The sequence below is a fragment of the Girardinichthys multiradiatus genome, chromosome 19, assembly GCF_021462225.1.
Source record: "Girardinichthys multiradiatus isolate DD_20200921_A chromosome 19, DD_fGirMul_XY1, whole genome shotgun sequence".
In the NCBI taxonomy this organism is placed as follows: domain Eukaryota; kingdom Metazoa; phylum Chordata; class Actinopteri; order Cyprinodontiformes; family Goodeidae; genus Girardinichthys; species Girardinichthys multiradiatus.
Window position 1 is genome coordinate 28,513,690 of NC_061811.1, and position 23,492 is coordinate 28,537,181.

The 23,492-nt window shown below is 39.2% G+C and overlaps 1 protein-coding gene across 6 annotated transcripts in view; it reads left to right on the plus strand.

Moving 5' to 3' along the window:
• tmem229b (transmembrane protein 229B) overlaps window positions 1–23,492 on the plus strand; it is a 284,593-nt gene that overhangs the window by 248,296 nt on the left and 12,805 nt on the right. For 3 of the 6 annotated variants that reach the window (XR_007042571.1, XR_007042569.1, XR_007042572.1), the window contains exons 2-3: window positions 3,140–3,325; window positions 6,368–6,743. The gene's annotated coding sequence lies outside the window, so the exon portion shown is untranslated. Of the gene's footprint in view, window positions 1–3,139; window positions 3,326–6,298; window positions 6,744–23,492 lie in introns of those variants that run through there. The other 3 variants (XR_007042570.1, XR_007042573.1, XR_007042574.1) reach the window with 3 other exon arrangements.

Below are 23,492 nucleotides of genomic sequence, written 5' to 3' on the forward strand. Positions count from 1 at the left end.
GATGATTAAAGCCCATGAGGATAAAACAAGAGGAACTTTGATGTCCTCTGTTCAGTGTTCCTGTTATCTGCTCAAAATCCAGCTTCTTCTGTGCCTGAATTATCCACAGACATGTCTCGACGCGTTTAACAAAATAATGTTTCCTTCCTATGATTTTATTTCTAAACATCTCTGTGACACTGACAATAGCTAGCTGAGTCTTCTTCACTAGGACAAAGAATGTTTGAGTTTCTGACTGGCCAGTGACAGGTCACCAGCAGGTCAGGCTGAATAATCATCCGGTTCTGGTCACCAGATGTATTCCTGTTGCATCTCAAAACTGAACTGTCTTGAAGTGTCCTTCTAGTTTTTATAGTGACACCTCCTTTTGTTTTTTCTTCCTCTGCCTCTTAAATCCATCTAAACCAACTACACAATGTAATCACATTTTGAGACAAACACCTTGTCTGTTTCTCGTTACACGTTAATGCTGTAATCATACTTAACTGCTGAAACGCACACACCTTACCACACTCCACAGCAGAGACGGAGGAGCTGATCAAAGAGAAGGTGGTTAAAAATGAACACGAGGAGACCCCGGGCTCCACGTAAACACAGGGATCTCCTTACGGAACACAAAGAGGTGCGCAGCAAACAGCTCACATCCAGTGGAACAGGGAGGGTAGGAAGGGGCTTCAGAAAAAGGCAGGGGGATCAAAACAACGTGTTACATGGGCGGAAAGGTGAAGCATAATCATTCATCAGTGTAATTACAGCCTTACACTTACTCTTTCATTCAGCTAAAGGAGAAAAGAAAAGAGGGAGAAGAGAGATTAAACTTGCTCATTGAGGTGTTAACCACATGATGGAAAATAGCTTCCATTTTCTTCTTTAAATAACAGCAGATTAAAAAAAACATTTACAAAAAAAGAGCACACAGGATGCAGTCAATGAGTATATTCAGGCAGGGATTAGGCTGTTTCTGTCAGTAAATTACAATTTGCTTTTTGAAAGAGTGTGTACATTCTTACTTATTCTCTCTCTGATTTCACTCACACAATTGCCCACCCCCTTTCTATTCTAAACGGATAAAGGACATATTTGCTAAACCTTTAAAATATCATTGCATTTGCATTGGATAAGTATTTATACAGAAATCAATGATGATTTGTACAGGAAATGAAGGTTAGAGGAGGTACGCCACTAATAATCTTTCCATCTGGAACACAAGGAGCATGTAAAACATTTGCTGTCAGATTAACTACCTTATAGTGTAAAAATAAAGAAAACAAAAATGAAAAGCCACTAACTTCCGCATCCAGGATAATTTAATTTGGGTTGATGATGAGGCCAAGAAATGTAGCTACTGCAGGTAAGATATGAACTTTTAAAACCTTTTTATAGATTCTTACTAAATTAGGAAACTAAACCTTTGATATACAACTATAAATTTAAATATTTTCATAGACAGAAGTATAGATATTTTTTTCCTAACCAACAGTTTATTTCTCTTTGTAAAGCTTGTTTTCTTTGTTGTTTTCCCAGACATTAACACAATTTAAATATTATTTTAGAGTTTACTCTGCTAGACATTTTAGAATTGTTTACTTTGAGATGAAATGCATATCCTGGATGCAGCGTTGCTGAGTTTGCTAATAAACATAAGCCAATTTTGTCAAAAAGACAAAAATAACCCAAACGTGTTCTAATATCCAGTTTTGATTTGATAATGAATGCATTTAGTCTATTAGAGAGTAATAAAACAAATATAATGACTTTTAAAGGCTGGTCTTCTGCATTCTCATCTGTCAGAGTTGGACTTACAGTAACAAGTTACTAGAGCAATTTGTTTTGTTGAGGGGGCCAGGTGGGGGCACAGATTGTTGAAGGATGGCACATCGAAACTGTAAACTCTATAGTGTAAGCTGTAAAGTTTTTATCCCTATTTTTTCTATTATGTTTCTGTTTCTCAATAAAGGTTAAAAACAAACTTTAGAATGTCCTAAAGCTGCCAAAATTAAATTTCCCATTAAAAAGCTTCAATCTCACAGCACCAACTCAATTTAGACTCAACAGTTGTTTTTGTTTATTGTACTAAATTATTAATTATTATTAAATTTTTCTGTACACAGTCTATGTTTTGTTTTGTTATGTTTCCATTCCTAGTAAAACAAAGAAAAAAATGTATAACATCATCAAAATGAACAAAAACTGGGGAAGAGTTATGACTGTGCTGCGAGAACCACTTGGCAGCCTGCTGCAGCCGTTTGCTGATTGTAGCAACAGATTCAGCTCATTTAATAGCCGACTTTGTTCCTCAGAAATTAGCTGTCAGTTTACCAAAACTTGATTGTCATGGATTTAATGAAAAAAATATATATATTTTTGCAGTTGTTAGAGGATTGAGACTTGACTCTGACTTGGGGCGAAAGACTTGAGACTTGACTTGGACTTAAAAAGCAATGACTTGTGAGCATCTCTGCTAAAGTCTTAGTCAGACCGTGATATGTCTGCAAAATGGTCAAATTTCTGAGCATTACCATCTCTACATAAGTTACCTTAAATTGCATGAACTGTGCATGAAACATGGTTGGAAATAAATGCTCATGTGATCTGATGACTGACTTAGTGCTGGCTCCAAAACCCCTAAATGAAAACAACAATCAAGTGCCTTATTTGTGAGAAAGTCTTTGGCCGTTGTGATTGTGTTCTTATTTCCAGTCTGTGTAGTCAGCAGTGTTTTTGACAAATCAACGATTAGCAGGGTGACATGCAGAGAGTAGATTTTTTTTGTGCCTTATAATTAAAAGTCTGAATTCACTGTTAGGTCACACGATTAGCAAATAATTAGTATAATTTGTACCAAAGACATCTTGATGCAACCTTTATTGTGATAAACTGGGTTCAAGTAGCTGTTGGCAATTTGTTAATTGTTTCCCATAAAAATATATTTTGTTTATGATAAATTTGTTTTATTCCGTTGTATGTTGACTCATGTATAGATGTTTAAATTAATTCCCCCAAAATCTGCATATCCCTCTATCTGCTGTTGATTATGTGCTCTCAGAACAAACTGACTCACTTTTTGACAGTTTCCAGTTTCTCATCTTGGATTTATGGGTCAACGTGTTTACCTTGCTCTCATCTCATTGTCCCTCAGGAGTTACTAAACACTGCCTTAAGAGTCCCTCTGAGGAATTAAACGTACTCCAGGGAGGAAGAGGAGCAGTAGCCCAATGAAGTCCGACAACAACAACAGCAACAATACCAGGAAAGTTCACCTACAGAGCCACATTCTGCTGCGGTTTCAGCTGGAGCTGATTCAAGTCATTCAGAGGTGCTACAGGTATTAACTTACAAGGAAATAACTCTCAGGCATTCTGGGTAGTTCAGTTATATGTCGTAGAGTAAATGCACAGGGTTGTTCAAAGGGAATTTGGTTGTTCAAACAGAATATACACAGTACATGTAAGAGCTGGTGCAGTCCATTATAGACATCTAGACATTTCTGTACACTTGTTGCACATAAATACCTCTATAAAGCATAACATTCCATGTTTTTCATTTGACCTTTTCATTTAGGAAAAGTAGACAGTGCTGTATCTTTTTTTTGTGTCTGAAAGATTTGCTGGGGTCATAAATGTAGCAACCCAGCAGGAATCAGCATGCAGAGGTTTTCTTAGGCTCTTTGCTGCGGGCTCCATAAATCTGTCCAGCAAATTAGTGCAGAAACAGAGCACAAGTATCACCATGTGGACAATAAGAGTATCACACCCTGGCTCAGCAGCCTAAATTACTGCAGAGTCAATGACTGCTAACTTGTAATCCGAGAAACAAATACAGCCTCCTGAAACTCTTGTTTGCTTACATAATTGTTTGGTTACACCATGTTGTTGGTCAACCTTCATTCATATTCACATCAGATTCATCACAGCGATAGCTGTATACTTGATTTAAATTAATATTAGACATCAGTGAACCAACAGACTCAGTAACACAACCCAATATATATATAGATATCTATAGATATATGAAAACGACCACACAGCTGACATTGCTTCTCTGCTTCAGTTATACACCCCACAGTTCTGCGCTGCATCACTATCACTGTCACAAGCCAAAACAAATACTGCATCCACAACACTCAAAAGCTTTAAGCAAATGAGGAGAAGACTACTCCCCTGGGTGCCACTTATGTCAGCTAAAGATGTAAATTGAGGCTACAATTTTGCAGAGCACCATGTCCCAGTGTTCAAACCATCTCATACTATGTTCACTACTCTCCATAAGCCTCCACAGTCAACAGATCTCAGTCCATGGAGCACTTTTGAGATGTGAGCGAATGGAAAATTCACATGGGTGTGCAGCTGTCGAATTTGCTGCAACTCTGTGATGCTATAATGTGAATATGGACTAGAAATCTGTAGGATATTTCAAATACCTTATTGAATCTATGCCATGAAGAATTAAAGCAGTTCTGAAGGTCCAACCTGGATGTTGAAAGTGTAATTAGCTCCTGTTGTCTTTCCTATTAAAATAAGCTCAGGGAGAGACTGTCAGAAAAAAATTAAGGACTGAACTATTTGGTTCATCTGCAGCACTGAATAGGTTGCAAGAAGGAGGGTTCAGGCTGTTCTCTGTGCTATGCACCAATCAGCAGTTCAGATTACCCAGCCTTCTTGGAGTCCCTGGATGGTGTCCTGGAGAGGGTGCCATCTGGGGATTCAGTGGTGCTCCTGAGGTTTTTTATTGCTCGTGTGGGCAACAACAGCATTATCTAGAGGGGTGTGATGGTAGAATGGCCTCCCTGATCTGAACCTGAATGGTGTTTTGTTGTTGCACCTCTGTGGCATTAAAATATCTATGACAAACACTATGTTTGAGCACAAGGTGGTTCATTAGTATACTTGATGACTGATTTTTTAATTATATCATCAGACTTACAGCGTTACGTCTTGGACAGTCGGGTGAAGAAAGTAGTGGGGCTGTCAACCGATCAGCACCTTGTAGTGAGCTGGGTCGGGTGGCAGGAAAGGCTGGTAAACCCAAATGGGTGGTGAGGGTGAGCTGAGAATGTCAGGTAGAAGAACCTGTCCAAGTGATCTTTAATTCACACCTCTGGGACAGTTTATCTTATGTTCCGACGGAGGCTAGGGACAAGGAATATGAATGGAACATGTTCAGGACCTCCGTTAAGAATGTGGCTTCTTGGAGCTTTGGCCTTAAGGTTATCGGTGCCTGTTGCGGTGGCAACCAGAGGACCCATGGGTGGACACCAATGGCGCTTGGTTATCCTTGGGGACTCCTGGAGCAGTTGACAGGTACTGGGTGGCCAGAACGATTGACGCCTCCATGGTTGCAGAAGCACAATCTAGGGAATAAGAGGAATTCAGAGAGGCTATGGAGAGGGACTTTCGGTAGGCCTCAAGGGATATCTGCAATACAACATCACATGACATTATAGGAATTCTAGCTCTGACTCCCCCTTCATGGACTGGGGTAGGTTAGAAGGTAGGTTAGTGCATTTAATTAAAGATGCAGAGTTACCAATACCACCCTCTTTACATTTCAGTCCAGGTTTTATCCCATAGCTGGGGCATAACAGCTTCCTTATTTAAGCAGCAAGCAGTGGACTCTAACTACTCATTGAAGGCACAGGAACTGAAAGATAAATTATATTTTCTTAACTGGTTCTTGCGCCACCCCTCTTTCATGCCGCCATTTTGTAATGCAAAGCACCCCTCACAATTTTTGGCACTGTGGGTAAAGTTGTGCAAGAATGCCTAAAATTAATTAATCTTTTATTACAGTGGCACAGACTCAAGCTGAAATCTTTGAAAAGTTTAATATTAACATTTACAATAGCATCTGCCCTACTACTTCAGACTACCTGCTACACTAGGCAGGGATGTCATGTGACATTTTAGGAATCTGATGGTTCACAGTTGTGCTTACCCACAATCAAGACTTTTCTTATAATTTATTGACTTAAAAGAAAAATTTTTGCATTTATCATATTTGTTCTTTTTTGTCTCGTTCTGAAAAGAATGATTCTACCTATAAAACAGCTGTGTAACAAATAATTGTTCAAGCTTGAAATGGCTTTCAGATGAGATCAAAGCACTAAAGTGCACATAATATACAAAATACCCTCTGTACATTATCTGTTTAGCTGTAACAGCTTTTTAAAACAATGGTTGACTTTGAAATTTAATGCATTTTTTGTATTTCCAAAACAAAAATAAATCTGTACTCTTTGTTCAGGTATATGGCTGCTATTTATGGTCATTAATGTCATTTTCTGCACACAAAATGCTAGGCTTGGAAGATTTTGTTGTATAAAGGGCCCGGCCATCACATAGTGCACACTGTGTCTTCCTCCTGCAAGGGTCGGAGTTTCCTTTCACCACCTGATTCAGCATCCCACATCTGGCCCAAATTAGCATGCAAATGGACATGCCCAAACCCCTGGAGCCAGCCAACAAGGGGGCTGAGGCAAACAGATCCCTATGACACACAGACAAATGCAGCCAGACGGACAGCCCACAGGAACGCCTCACATGTACCATGGGGGGAATGCAAAACATCCTGCGCTGAGCAGCACCTCAAACTTCACTCCACATCTGGGCTGCAGATGTACTGTCAGCAGAAAAGAGACTGCACCACAGTTCTGCATGCGTGCTTGGATACTTGTATATATGAGCAACTGTGAGTGTCCATATTTACACAGAACACACATTAAACATTTGCGTTTTATAAACTGATTGTGCTCACGTGTGTCTATGTATGTAACCAAATGAGCCATGGCAGAGGCAGCAGTTTGTGGGTGGAAAAAGAGAAGATCACAGGCGTGACCTCACATGAGTAAACACAAGCAGGCATTGAAAGCTGCTTTCTGTTTAGAAATGCATACAGACTTGACATGTATAAAGGCAGACAAATATAGTTCCTGTTCAGTGGGAGACTAGCACACAGATGGATGAAGATGGCCTGAACTCTACATAAACTCTTAGTAAAAACAAAAAAGGACACAGAAAATGGAAGATAAAACAAAGGAAACACCCTATAAATAAAAAACCATGGCAGGTCTGTCTTGGGTCCACACATCAGAATAACAATTGTTGATTGAAGTTTGATGCAATGTCTGGCTTGGTTAAAATATTCCTTTTGTCTTGAGACAGCACAAGTTTAAATGTTCTAAAACACAAAGGAAAAGAGTGCTTTCTTTATTGTCTCTGGAAACTTCGATTATCTTTATAAAAGAAAAAACTTGCTTTTCCTAGAAAATGTGTGCATCTGCATTTCTAAAGTAATTTAATGAAAGTCTAACTAATGAGGGCTCTTATATAAATTTTAATGTGAGGAGTTTGAGTGTGTCGCATTGTTTTTGGCCCTTTATTCAGTTATATTGAATTACATTTTATTATTTTATTTCACCAGTATTTTATTAATATGTCATACAAACTAAATCATTATGTAATGTAAAGAAAAAGCAATGCCTTCCGCTTAACCGAGATTTGGTCGCAGGGGCAACAGGTCCAGGAGGGAACCCCGGATATCCCTCTCCCTAGTGGCATACTTCCGAGCCATTGTGGGGCATCCTAGCGTGTTCCCAGGCCAAACAGCATATGCAGTATCTTCAGAGAGTTCTGGGTCTTCCCCAAGGTCTCCTCCCAGTGTGACGTGCTCAGGGGGGCATGCTGATCAGATGCCCGAACCACCTCAATTGACTCCTTTTGATGCGGAGAAGCAGTGGCTCTACGTTGAGCACTCTGGCAGATGACTGAGCTCCTCACTCTATCTCTAAGGAGTTCAGCTTGTGTTCAGCATATATGATGGCTAATTAAAATAACATGAAGATCAATTATCCAAAAGATTATTGATTTCTAATATGGCAAAAAAATATTACCTTAAATACTGTTTTTACTAAAATAATGATGGCTGATTAAAACAATATTAGGAATAAAATATTCAAAAGGTTTTTGACTTCTAATTTGGCAAATCATTCTTTAAAATATTATTTTATTAAAATAATGTTTTACTTTCCTTCTGATTTTGCATTGACTGGTGGTTTGAAGACATACCAACTGCGTTAATTAGTTTTAAAACTAATTTGACCAAATTCCTCAAAATAAACCTTGATTCTTAAACATAAATATCCAGATTAAACTGTCATATTATTGCATCATCTTCATTGGTTCCCTTTTTTATTAGTTGTATATAGTTCATTAGTTTTCTTTTTTCCTTCATTTTGCCTGGAAGTTTAAGTTGAATTGTTCTATCCTAGTAAAGAGTAATTAAAATATTTTAACTTGGAGTTAAATTGTTATGCTAATGAATTCTTATATTTATGGAGATAAATTGTTGTGTGCAGAGTTTGCTGTTTGGAAAATGTCAGAGCCCGAATCAGTTTTTCATCTGTTGTCCTAATACCACCGCCATATTGGGCTGGTATTCACAGGACAATACTTGACAGACTAAAAGTTATTTAATTAAATATTAAGTAACTTAAGCATATTATTGCACAACAAAACTATTTTCCTTCCTTATCCTATCGCTACCCATGTAAGGCCACCAGTTCATGCCCATATTGTACTTTTTCCTTAGTCTAAGTCTTGAAATCTAAGTCTTGTCGTTGGCTGGCATCTCCACAGCTAGCCAAGGGGTAGGGTCAGGGTTAGGCCATAGAAAGGGTTGAAAATGAATGGAAATCAATGGAAATCAATGACAGTCAATGCACATGCCCCACAACATATAGTAAGACAAGTGCGTGTGTGTGTGTGTGTGTGTGTGTGTGTGTGTGTGTGTGTGTGTGTGTCAATACATGTGAGTGCACAGTGTTCGAACGCAGGGCCGTGGAAGATGCATTAACATACAATCACAAATAACTGACACAGCATGAGGTGCCATTGTGTCGTAATCGCTATAGCTGGAGCTGAATAACCAGTGTGTCCTCCATCTTTCACTTCAGTTGACTGAGTCTTGCAAGATCGTGACAACCAGAGACAGAGAACAGGAATTCCCCTTTGATCAAAGTGTCCGTTATTCAATGGGATGTGGCGTTGCTGTGGAGGGTGGGCTAGGCGTAGGGAGAGAGTGCTCAATTGTCTTGTCCCTTTCTTTACTCGCCCCCACCATCAGGCGTATACTGAGATCGTGACCTCCTGTTCCTGTGCTCATACAGAGACGCTTTCTGTCATGCGTGTGTTAAATACTGACCAGCCCCCTTTAGAAACGCGTCCATTCTGATTGTCACACAACTACATCTTTCCTGCCACCCTGCCTCATCTGGGATGTGCAGACCGAAGCGTTCACTGGGGGGGTTGGGAGTAGATTAAAGACAAAAGCTGACAAGACTGGACAAAGGATAAATTGACAGCGCTGAGCAGTAACTAACACACAGAGTGTGAAGTGACTGCAGCATCTGTTGATATGAGTGCCGTGGCAGTTTTGTAAAAGAAAAAAAAAAAACGTTTTCTGGAAAGGGCAGGAGGGGAGCTGTTTGTTCCAGAATCTGGAATTAGTTATGCTTTTGCTTTATCTTTGTTTACAGACAAACCATCAAAGACTCTTTATCAGAACATTTGGTCATCAACAGCACTTTTGTTTTTGACAGTTGTAAAACATATTTACTCTTGGAAGCCTCAGGTCTTCCGAGAGTAAATCTGCAGCCTGGAGAAGATGCCTTAAAACAACTGGTAACTCTTTACCAAATACAGTTGAAGCCGGATATTTACATACATCATCAACCTCATAGGATAATTACCTAAGTCATATTTTGGCTTACGGTTACAATACCGATAAAAAATATAATGTGATTGCCTAAAAATATGTTTTTTCTTGTTTTCCAAAAACCTTTAAATATGACTTAAACAATTATGCCATGACGCTATTGTCAGAGTCTGAGAGTGTATGTGCGTGTGTGTTTTGTGTACTTGTTTAACTAACCACTCAGTGTTCCAGTTGGTGCAGGAGTTCTCAGGTGCGCTGGACGACAGGTGTTTCCTATCTGCTGATTGCTTGGAGGAGTACTTAAGTGGGAGGCTGCCAGCACTTTGATGCCAGAGTGTTTGCCTTAGTGGTAACAAGCTCAGCCACTTCTAATTTTGTGCTTTGTTTTTGAACTCAAGTAATCTTGCAGTTTTGTTCCCTCACAGGTTTCTACCTGAGGCTTTGTTTTACCTTGCTGAGTTCCGGCATTGTTTCCAGAGTATCTCTGAGCTACTGGATTATTAACTACTGAGTTAAGGAACTACCTCCTTGTGGACTTCTCTCACTTCCGTCTGAACCTTTCGGACACGGACCAAGCTGGCGGCTTCCCGTTTCCTTCAACTCCAAGACCCAGGCATCAGCACACCCTGCTTCTTCCTCCTTCTCGAACATCGGCACCTGAGCTCCCTTTTGCTGGCACCAAGCTCACAACAGAAAAGACAACTGGACAATTCCCCTTCGCAAGTTAAGACTCGGAATCTCTCTACCCCTGACGGTTCTTGCTACAACAATTTAGTTAGTAATTTCTCAGATCTAAGTAATCAGTTGCCTCATGTCATTCGCTTGTTCACCAATCCATTCTGCTTCCTTCCCTTACAGTTGGTGTTCCCAGTTCCCCCCCTAGATTACTTTATTGACAATAAAAACCATAAACTTTTCCTTCTGAGTATTCTCGGTATGTGGGTCAAATCTATACCAATAATGACAGAACACTCTGGCCAACAAGACCCTGCAGAAACACTCAGAACTATTTCAGAACATGAAAATCGGCTTCATTCTCATGACTCTTCTCTCCATCTTCTTACAGAGCAGCAGCGTCAAACCAACCAGCAGTTAGTGCAGATCACATCCATGCTACAGCAAACCCTCCGTGCCCAGTCCACCCCACAGGAGCAAACCTTCTCCACTGAAGTGGATCAGTCAGGCACCGGAAGGCAACTGCGAGCATTGAAGCAACGCAATAGACCTCTCACTGAGTTTTTGATAGAATTTTGTACTTTGGCAGCAGATTCCGGTTGGAATAATATTGCTTTAAGGTCAGCATTTATTCATGCTTTAGACGAGGATTTAAAAGACGAGTTAGCTTTGGTTGATGAACCTGACACATTAGACGAAGTAATCTCCTTAGCCACAAGAGTGGATAATAGAATTAGGGAGAGAAGGAGAACCAGAACAGGAGAATCTAGATCACGGATTAACTTTTCACCCATTGCAAGACCCACTCAGCCCTTAGCAACTGGATCAGAACCTATGGTGATAGGACGCACCCGGTTAACTCCAGAAGAAAGACAGAGACGCAGACAGGCCAAACAGTGCTGTTATTGTGGCTCTCCTGATCATTTTGTTGTTAACTGTCCTATTTGTCCCGGGGGGGGTTAGCGGACAATTGTGTTGATAATGAAGCCCCTAGACTCAGCTTACCAGCAACTATCATGGTTAACCAACAAACCTCGACTATGTCCGCTTTGATCGACTCTGGAAGTGAACAGAATTTAATTGATTCAGGGTTAGTAAGCAAAGCAGGAATTGAGGTTGAACCACTTCCTTCCCCATGGTCTGTATTAGCCCTTGATGGTCAGGCTTTACAGCAAATTACACGTCGGACCAAACCCATTGATCTTTTGTTATCAGGGAACCATAGAGAAAATAGTTTTTTCTTTGTATTTCCAGTATCCCAGGGTTCTTTGGTCTTAGGTTACCCCTGGTTACGAAAACACAATCCTGGTCGTGTTGAATCTTGGTCCATTAGTTGCCATTCATCTTGCCTTCAGTCAGCATTTTCCCCGAGCTTTTCTGAACAGAGTAGGGAGAAGAATGAGGAGATAGATCTATCACATGTACCCTTACAATATCATGACCTCAAGGGAGTCTTTAGTAAAAACAAGGCTCTGTCCTTACCACCCCATAGGCCTTACGACTGCGCTATCGACCTTCTCCCTGGCGCCCCTTTACCATCTAGTAGACTATATAATATCTCCCACCCAGAACAGAAATCCATGGAGAAATACAGGGGTTGGACAATGAAACTGAAACACCTGTCATTTTAGTGTGGGAGGTTTCAAGGCTAAATTGGACCAGCCTATATATATATATATATATCAATCGTTAAAGAGCTGTCATGTATGAAACAATGATAAACCATTTTCTGATCCATAACTTTTCATCTTCAGTTTCCGTCTTTTCTTTGAGCAAGGAACTTATTGTTCTCTGCATTGTGGTCAAGTTTTGATTTCATTTAAATTAAAAATTTGACAGTTCGGTTGTTTTTGCGGTTTTTATTCAAAAGTCTGTAGATGGTAAGTGATTTGTTGTTCGTCCTGTCCTAATGCAAGGGCCGTTTTTGTATGTCTGTGCACCACCTGTGTAAAATTTCCCAGTCGATTAAATTGAATGCTCCAATCTCCTTGGCAACCGTTCTGTTTTGGGGGTAAGCACGCATGCGCTCTCGTGTAGTGTATGTGAAATCTCTAGTCATAAGCGGTGTTTTCGAGCTGAACTGAACAGTTACTCTCCCTTTGCTTTTAACTGGAGTATTTTGTAGCGAGCAGACAGACATTAAACGTAGCGGTGCTCATTTTAAACGCTGTCCGTTCACAAAAACCTCGAACTCCGAGGGGAGAGAAGGAAAGCAAGAGCACTGAGACTCCAGCATAGCAGAACAGTTTAGAAACAATTTGGAATGAGGGGGAAAAAGCTATATTTATGTTTTAGACTGGCTTTTGGTAGCGGATCTGATGTTCTTTGTGTGCTCGTGAATTTTTGCAGCCGTAACTGGTTCTGGATGACGGCTTCATAGCAGATAACCGTTCCTCCGTCTTCCCAGTACTGGGTACCGGTGCAGAATCTTTTAGTGGTACGCAGTACCGGACCGTACCGGCTCACTTTCACCCCTGTACAGTATTCTCTAAACTAGATCTGAGAAATGCTTACCATCTTGTTAGGATCCGCCAGGAGGATGAGTGGAAGACGCCCTTCAAGACTCCTCTCGGTCATTTTGAATACCTGGTCATGCCTTTTGGACTATGCAATGCTCCTGCAGTTTTTCAGGCACTTGTTAACGATGTGCTTAGAGACTTTTTGAACATTTTTATTTTTGTATATCTTGATGAAGGACATTGAGGGGCATCGTCGCCATGTACGCCAAGTACTACAACATCTTTTGGAAAACCGTCTCTTTGTGAAGAGTGAAAAGTGCGAGTTTCATCAAACCTGTTTCACTTTCTTAGAAAACATTCTCGAGAGTGGACAGGTTCAATCTGATCCCGAGAAGATTAAGGCAGTCCTGGAGTGGCCTGTACCAGACACCCACTAAGCACTACGAAGATTCCTCGGATTTACAAACTTTTACAGACGACAAGCCTCACAACTTACTGCTTTAACCTCTTCCAAGGTCCCATTTTCATGGTCACCCGAGGCTGAAGAAGCATTTCAGGCTCTAAAAAGGAAGTTCTCTCAAGCTCCCATCCTAATTCACCCTGACTCTTCAAAACTGTTTATTTTAGAGGTTGATGCCTCTGACATTGGGGTAGGAGCAGTCTTATCACAGAACTCTGAAGATGGGAGATTACATCCTTGTGCCTTTTTTTTCACGTAGACTGAACAATGGAGAAAGAAACTATGATGTCGGAGATAGGGAATTACTGGCTATTAAGCTAGCTTTTGAGGAATGGCGCCACTGGCTTGAGGGCGCGGAACATCCAGTCCAAGTCTGGATGGACCATAAGAACTTGGCTTACATACAATCTGCTAAAAGATTGAACCCACGTCAGTCCTGGAGGTCTTTGTTCTTTTCACATTTTGACCTTTGTATTTCTTTCAGACCAGGAACTAAGAACGCTAAACCTGTCTCCAGACGGTTTGCAGATGATGAATCTGTAAAGGAGCCAGCGCCCATCTTACTGCCAAATTGGACGGTCTGGGCGCTCAGGTGGGAGATGGAAGACGTAATCCGCAGAGCCCAACAACAAGAACCTAACCCCAGCACAGGACCACTCAATCGTACCTACGTCCCACTTCAGGTTTGTCATAGACTCATTGATTGGTTACACACAGCTACGTTTTCAGCCCATCCCGGAGTTAGCAGGACAATAGCACTAATACAGAGAAGGTTTTGGTGGCCGTCAATCCATAAAGATGTTAAAGACTTTGTTCAGGCTTGTTCCACATGTGCCAGAAACAAGACCAGCAATCAACCCCCCGCTGGTCTCCTCCAACCATTCAGTACACCTGGTCGTCCCTGGTCACATATTGCTTTAGACATTGTTACCGGTTTACCCTCATCTTCAGGTATGACCACTATTCTCACAATTGTTGACCGATTCTCTAAGACTCAGGAAACTTCCCTCTGCTCTGCACACCGCCACACTTCTCACCAAACAGGTTTTTCGTTTACATGGCATACCACATGACATCCTGTCTGACCGAGGTCCACAATTCATCTCTCAGGTCTGGAAGAAATTTTGTTTAATTTTGGGAGCTAGAGTTTCACTAACCTCCGGCTACCACCCCCAATCCAATGGACAAACTGAAAGACTCAATCAACAACTTGAATCCACCTTACGCTGTCTCACTTCTACTAATCCTACAGACTGGTGCTCATACCTACCATGGGTCGAATATGCTCTGAACTCTCACGTTTCCTCTGCTACAGGACGTTCCCCTTTTGAAGCATTGCTAGGTTACCAGCCACCTTTGTTTTCAGCGGATGAGACAGACATCACGGTCCCTTCAGTCCACCAACACATCCGTCGCTGCAAGACCATATGGAACTCCACCATTCAAGCCCTCCAACGAACTCCAGAACAGAATAAACGGTTTGCTGATTGTCGACGCCTGGCCAAAAGGTTTGGTTATCTGCACGTGACGTACGATTGAAGTCCATGTCCCGAAAACTTTCACCTTGTTTCATCTGACCCTATGAGATTGAGACAGTGATCAGCCCCTCAGCTGTCTGTCTCCGTCTACCTGCAAGCCTTCACATACACCCTACATTTCATGTTTCACAGATAAAGCCTTGGATCCCTAGAGCTTAGGGTTAGAGTTATCTCTCTACCCTGGCGGTACTTGCTACAACAATTTAGTAAGTCATTTCTCAGATCTAAGTAATCAGTTGCCTCATATAATTTGCTTGTTCACCAATCCATTCTGCATCCCTCCCTTACAGTTGGTGTTCCCAGTTCCTGTCCTAGATTACTTTATTGGCAATAAAAACCATAAACCTTTCCTTGTGAGTTTTCTCTGTATGTGGGTCAAATCTATACCGAAAATGACAGCTAAGGGCAACATCCTGTTTATCCTCATTGACATCAAATCAGACTAACCTTTGTTGTGTTAGGTCAGTTAGGATTAGCAAAATTATTTAAAATCTCTTAAAGCCAGAATAATGAGCGAAAGAAATTGTTTAGATTTTTTTATTACTTTTGTGAAATTCTGGAGTTTATATAAACTAGGATTAATATGCCCTTAAACAATTTGGGAAAGCCCATTATGTAATGGCTTTGTTGAGAAAACACATCAAACACACTGGTTCCAAACACATCATAGAACATTCAAAAGAGGTGAGATATTATATTATATTATATGGACCTTCTCTTTCCCATTATTTAGTCCATAGAAATAATTTGCGTAAATCTAATTAAAATTTTGTCAGATTTTATTGCAGACTCAGAAAAAAGATTGTCTTTTTTTTTGCATTCTATGTAGTTTCAAATGTATGTTCTTGTTAAAAGCTTGATCATTAGGTTTCTATTGAGTCAAAATATCTAAAACCATTTTTTTTTCTGTTTAATAGTTATACATTAGATATTACACTGTGTCAGTAAAACCAGAGATGTTTAGAAATCTTTTTTTTCCACGTCCATGTCAAGGCTCAAGTCTTTGATGACTGAAATAATCATTTTCTCATCAAATCCATGATATCCATGTTACCTCTGACCCTGCATCTCTGTGGGTTAGAATTTCAAAACAGTAGTTTGTCCTTAGGCCTAAATAACAATATGAACAGCTGATAATTATCTTTTAATTGTATATTTATTATTATTTCACCATCCAAAAAATCCGCCAAAGGATGATTTATATTTATTTATTTAAAATGTTTTTCCCTATTGGAAATATAAAAGGCGTGTATGCTCTAAGATCTGTTAATGTTGAATTTCTAAAGCAATCAAATTAAGTACATTTTAGTCTTTGCTCTGACTTAGTTAACACTGAGCGGATAATTTTTTATAATATTGGGAAACCATTTTCGAAATCCACATTTAAAAAATTTGTTCTCATTTTTAAATAAAGATGACCAAATTCAAGGCATAACTTTCAACATAATGAACGACACAAAGTGACACAAAGATTCACATTGAGATCCAGTCAATTGTAAACCAGCAGGCAAAGCCACAAGTTTCTCATTAAAATAGAACCAGTAGGCCCTCTACTAATAGTGGTGAAATACAATAGGTATACAGAGAAAATGCTAAAATCTTTAAAGTTCTGTGTAAAATGCACAAAATTTATTCTTGCAATTGTTTGTCTGCTGTTCTGCAGCTTTCTCTCATCCTCGAGATGGATAGAGATTACATGTTTATGTTTTGAGAGGGTTTTGCCTCGGAAAGAAAGAAATCACAGTAAGTGTGTTTTTTTTTTTTTTTTTTTTTTTTTATTCTAACATTTTGTGTTTGTATTTATTAAAGAAGATTAGAAATGTTATACATGCATTTGAGAATGAACTATTTAAGGTTACTGCACTGTGTGTTGGTTTAATAAACTTATATATATGTATATGTATAATATACATATATATATAATATACAGAAGTTATATATGCAGCCCCATTATATCTGGTTAAGTTTGCAGCTGAATGGAACCCTCTGGTAGTGTTGTCAAGTGGCCCCTTAAATCATGTAAGTTGCACATGGCTGTCATAGGACATCTGAATTTCGCATCTTTGGCGGCCTCTTATGGTCAAAACGAATACGTCTTTAGATTAATACAGCTATTAGCCACCAGAGGCCAGTATGCCGCCAAAACTGGAGCCTAGTGTCAAGAGAGGACAGCAACGAGCATCCTCAAAATTCCGTTGTGCATTATTTCCTCCATCTCCTTTCTTCTTTCGTTTTTACATGTGGGCACATTCTTTTTATTCACCTACTGTTCTTTGTTTGTAAGACACTTTTAACAACTCCTCTATTTTGTCCTTAACATTTTTGTAACACTGAGGTTTCCTGAACTAGACAGCTTACAATGTGTGTTTATTAAGTTGTGGCTCAGAAAGCAGCTTGTCTTCTGTCTGAACTGCAGTCATCTCAAGCCTGAGTCTGCTAAAGTCATCACTCTGCCCCCCTCAAATGCACACCCCCTGTTTTTCCTCTGGGTTAAAATTCATATTCTCTCTTTTTCTCCTGTTTACTTGCCTCCTCACTCTTTTCCTCCCTGCATGTCTTTGTCTCCGTTTTTCTCCCTGTATTTTCTCCTCACATATGTTTTATACTTTCTCAACAAACACCTTTAAAACGCGAGACGCATCGATCAAAATGTTTTAACCAGTTTCACATTCCTGGTTTTTACTCAATGCTGTTTTATTTCCCTCCAATTTCTCGTGAAGAACTAAAATATAAGACACAGAAACAGCATTCAATTTCTTTTTTTTTTTTTTTTTTTTTTGCCTTCCTGCCATTATTTGTCATTTTTTATTCATATTGGGGGTATGGGATGACATCACACAATTTGTTTGAAAAAACAGGCACTGTAAAATGGTTTATTATTATTTGAATATGAGTTTATAACAGAGATAAAATTTTTATATCTTTAGCATCTTAGCGGTTAGCATGATTAGTATGGTTTCCTTTACTAACTGTTAACAGCATTCTGTGTGTGCATTCTCTAGAGAGTGTTGACCCTTCCCTTAACTAACCTTTTTCAAAAGGCTTCAAACATTTCCAAATACAGTATGTTCCTGACAGAGGATGAAAGCCAGGAAGGATCAAATAGAGCAACTTTGCTAAAATACATTCAGCCTTCCTGTTATCTGTTGAATGTTTTACCTCAGACATGCATCACCATCTTGTCTACATACAGTTTCCTTTTAAAATAGATTCTCAAATCTAGTTGCTACCTGTCACTTCATTTCATACATTATATTGAAAATAGGTAACTTTGATACTTTTTCCTTTATCAACAGCATTCTCTCTGAAGAGTGTTGTCACCACGATATGGTGGTCCCGTTTCTAACTGGCTCGTCACTAGTAAGGGCCAATCAAACTGAAAATCTTCTGATTCCGGTCACCAGCCCATTTATTCATACATCTGTATATACAATTACTCATCAATTTTTTTTCTTATCTTACTTAACCTTCTAAAAAAGTGTCTTCTTTCAGGCAATCGTTTTTTTTCCAAGTGGTTAACCAGAAGGGCATTACACCAACTTTCCCCTAACTTTGATAAATGAGATTGAAATGAAAACATATTTGAGTCAGGGGGGTAGAAAACTGGCATAAAGGTTAAAGTTGGCTTTTTTTTCCACCAGCACCAGTGTATGTTTTTCACACTGCTGTGTCCTTTTTCCTCTGCCATCTGCCAGAATGTAGAATTAGCCTTCACCACAGCAGTTGTATCAGCAACACAAGTCATGAGATTGTATTTTTCTCATTACATTTTGCTTTGCACAGTTATGGACCCTAAGTGCCCAAATTAAAATCAAATCTTGATTGAAGGATACTGAAATAAGTTGCAACTGAATACTAAATTTAAAATACATCTGGATACTTATAAAGCCTCTAGAGAGTCATTTAAAAACATGCCGGCACTGAACACAGTTTTAGCATTATCCTCACTTTGGGCCAAGCTGGTATTAATACCTGTAATTTAGAACTGCAGGGTTCAAACTGAAATACCAACTTATTATTTTGGTGGGTTGCTGTAAAACATCATGAAATGTTGTTTTTCAGCCAATTTCTTGCCAGGTTTAATGTGTTGGATGAGCAGTTATTCATGAACCTTTATGTTAAAAACATTATGAACACAACGGTTATCAAACAGAAAGCTGCTCACATTGACTTTCACTATGTCCTACTTATAGGTAGCTTCTCTGTTTCTATTGAAAGCTCTCTCTCTTTCCTAGGATCATGAAAAGTTGCATATTTGGTAATTTGATGTTAAGGATTAAAGTTTGAAAATGTTTCACATGTAAGGTGTAATATTTGCCTTTTGAGCACCATCTAAGATCGATTATATTTGTGTAAGTTCAGTGCCACGCACACCTGTTTGCACCCCTGGTAAAGTTGTGTACAAAACCATCCATCCTTTCTCTATACCCGGTTGTTCCACACAGAGAAGCTGGTGCCTTTCTCCAGCAGTCTTTGGGCAAGAGGCGGGGTACACCCTGGACAGGTCGCCAGTCCAATGCAAGGCAACACAGAGACACACAAGAACAAACAACCATGCATGCACCCATTCACACCTAAGAGCAATTTAGAGAGACCAATCAACCTAACAGTCATGCTTTTGGACTGTGGGAGGAAACCAGAGTACCCAGAAAGAACCCAAGCATGCACAGGGAGAACACGCAAACTCCAAGCAGAAAGACCCCAGACCGGGAGTCAAACCGAGGACCTTCTTGCTGCATGGTAACAGTACTACCAACGTCAATACCATGCAGCCCTTCAGTGTACAAAGCATTATAATAAATTCATCTTGTATGGCAGTAGCAGTAGCTTTCAAAAATGTAGAAAAATCCAGCCTTTTATTTGGGTACAGTTGTTCAATGGAGAAAACATCCTATGCTAGGAAATAAATGTTTTTACCACATTAAAGGGAGGCTTCTAAGGGTTGCCAATTCCCCATGGCAACTATGCAATGCTATAAAGTCAATGAGTGGTTTGGGAGGCATGGCAGAAAAAAATGCATTTTCTGCCCCAGTAGAATTTTGCTAAACTCCACTGGGATGCTCCGTGGGTTTGATGTTGAGTAAAGGATGAACATGTTAAACAGGCTTTCACACCCATTGTTAAATACGGTAGAGAATATGTGATGTTGTGAACCTGTTCCTCTACTGTCCTGGTAACTATGTTAGTATACATGCTGTTTATAAACTCTTTAAAACAGCAGGAGATTTTAAACAAACATCCTATAAAAATCTCTTCAATTAACCTTAAACATTGGGCCTTTCAACGAGACAGAAATGGTTGACTAGACACAAAATCAACCTTACTCCATAGACATAAATTCTAAATTTACCCATAATAAAGGTTTAATTTTTCGCCAAAGATTTTCAGTGTGAGATTATGCTTTTGAAATAAAAGATTTATTTATTTAAATGTCCATCTCTACCAGGAAGTCTAACAAATGTGGCTGACCCAGTGTGTGTGTGGTAGCCATAGGTTTACAAGCCTGTCACAGCTCTCATCCCTTCAAGTGCCTAGCCAACCTCTAGTTGGTGTCTTTGACAACAACGCCAGTTGGTATGTGTTTACAGTAGCCTGCCTTCTGCTGAGACTGGAGGGTAGATAACAAACACCTTTCAGCGCTGACTGTGCAGGAGATTTACGGCTTCATAAACGTCTGGCTACATAATATGGGCAACAGTTTTGTTTTTCTGAAGGCCACCTCCTTCTGCTGTCTGCCCCGTCAACATGCTAAACCCATGCTTACCTGTCTTCATCACTTGGTAAACTTGATGGTTTCTAAATTTTCCCATTTGTGCTAAATGGGAGTTTTCTTGACAAAGTGAAATATCGTGTGAGTCTCCGTGGCATATTTGTTTGAGGAAGCACAGAGATCAGCTTGTTAATAGCTGGTTTTTACGAACAAGTGAGATTTGTGTGGGCCTCACACCTTCACCTTCCCCACATTAAATGTCCTTCCACAACAACATTTGCAGGTTATGTTTCCCTGAAGCACCAGCAATAGAGAGCAGATGTATAATACATCCTTTTGTGAAACTTTAACTGAAAGAAAGAAAAACTAAGAAAGATCCCATTTGGGATGTTATGTGCTCGAGGAACACACCCAAACACCAGTAGGAGGTGCTGATCATTTACCCCTTTCACCATTTTGCACTGTTGTTTTATTGGGCTTTCCGTAGCTGACCTTTTGGGTAGGAAAGGGAGCCATCTTTCGTGAGGTGTTTGCTTCCATTCATTTGTCAATTCATATCAATGAGGAGACACTTTAAATTCTATTATAGATTCTACTAATTGACTGCTGTGTTTTTAAAATTCAAATAAATATCTACCAGAAGGAGATCCCTTATTCAGTGTTAACCTTTATTATTTCATTGGAATCAGCTGTAAAATGAAAATAGGACTTATTAAAAAGTTTTCAGAAAATATATAGCCTACAATTAAATAAATTACAAATGAGACTTAAGCATTTCTTTTGTTATTTACTGGATGTCCCTGAAATACTTAGCTTCAACGAGAAATAAACTAATATGCACTGGTTTGGGTACATGGGGCCAAACTGGTTTCTTTGCAGAAAAAAATTGAAGAAGGGAGAAAGAGACAAAATGGGTAGGGAGTTATCAACAGTTATTTTTATTTGATCAGCAGTTATAATCTGCCATATTTTATTAAAGCAGAGTGGGCAAAAGAAGGTTTGAAATGACAATCAATGGTAATGGGGTGTAGACCATTGTCAGATAATATATAAATAGATATGAGATTTAAGCATTTTTATTACTATTTACCTTTCTAACTACTGAGAAAATTAAACTGATTACTAGGGTTTTGTATTTGGGCTCAAGCGTTTTTTTATTTGCATGAAATGGAAGTAAAAAAGTTAAAACCACCACAAAAATATACTAGCTTTTAAATTCTATATTCTGTCCAGAATAAAAACATAAACAAAATGAGTCCGTCATGATCCAAAGAACTTTCTGTGATGTATTGATCTTGTATTTCTGTCCATTTTTAGGTTTTGGTATTTGCATTATCTTCATGTTTGAGTCTGTTTATTATGTTTTTCCCATATTTAGTTTCCTGATCCTATTGTTTCCCTGTGTATTCATTCTGTGTTCATTAGTCAGTTTCCCTAAGCTCCCCCAGCCATCCTCATCAAACAGCTGCAGTGCATTCTGTTAATCATGCTCACTTGTTGCTCAACATGATTAGCAGAACCTTCTTCTCTCCTTAAAGACCCCAACAATAACTCAACTGTGCAGGATTAGATCATCCACAAATGCCCATTTTTTTGAAAAACAAATTAACCTGTGAAGAACACTCAGAGTGAATGATTTGTTTAAGTCTAACCTTAGCAAAGACACACATATTCCTATCTTCTGTCCCTGTGCCAAACAAGGCTATACTCTTCTTCTTGACATCAACAGTAGGACAGCTCTTCAGCCAAACTCTCATCATAGCAGTAAAGGTTTCGGGCTGCAGAGCTACATTTAGAGTACTGGGCCTGCTCCATGTTATGCTCTCATAGTCTTCATTGTCTTTGAGCTTTCACAGCTCCCCATCTGCAGGGATTCAAAGATCATGTGACATTGCCTCATCTTCTGCTTGCAAAACTCCTTCCTTTTGTCTTCACCTCCACTCTGTTTCACAGCTGTTTTTGTCCTATTTTCTGAACACCTTTTTAGCTACATAGGTGAACTAAAGAAATGGATGGCAGGCAACGTCTTAAATCTAAATGAGAGCAAGAAAGCAACATAATTATTTGAAACACCTGATGCTGCAGTTGACGTAAAATGCCTTCCAGACATATTCATACCTCTTGAACATTTTGGCATTTTGTCAGATCACAACCTTAAACATAAATAGATATTTTGATATTTTATGAGAAAGACCAACATAAAACAGTGCATGATTGTGAAGTGTAAAAAAAGGATACATTTTTTTCCCCAAATGAAATCAGTTCTCAGCCCCACCAGTTCAATTCTTTGTAGAACCACCTTCCATTTAATCTGCAGCTGCAAGTCTTTTAGGGGTATGTCTCTTGCAGTTTTGCACATCTAGACAAACATTTCTTGCCCATTCCTTGCAACATAGTTCACATAGAACAGAGAGCATCTGAACATTAATGTACATGTTTTGCAACACATTTTCGATTGAGTTTAGATGGAGACTTTGACTAGGCCATGGAAGCACATAAATATGCCTTGATCTATAAACCATTCAGTTGGATCTCTGGCTGTTTTTTTGGGGGATGTTGTTCTGCTGAAATGGGGAACCTTTGCACCAATCTTACATCAAACAACCTCCAACAGTTTTCCTGCAGAATTAATCCATCCATCTTCCCATCAACTCTGACCAGTATTTTCATGGACATTTCTCTTTTAGTTGTTAGTTTCATGTTTGTTTGTGTTTTTTGTTTATCTTTTGGATTGGTGTTGGCATCTAAAATTTTTCCCATACAGTTTTACAATTTCATATTAAAGTCTCAATAGTGTGATTCTCAAAGTAATTAATAATTTATTTCCCAATTTCCCTTTCACATTAATTATTAATAGAAATGAGACTGTTGTATTTTAAAGCTAAGACTGATAAGAATTTTGCTACATTAAGTAGCCTTGCACTGTCAAAAGTTACAAT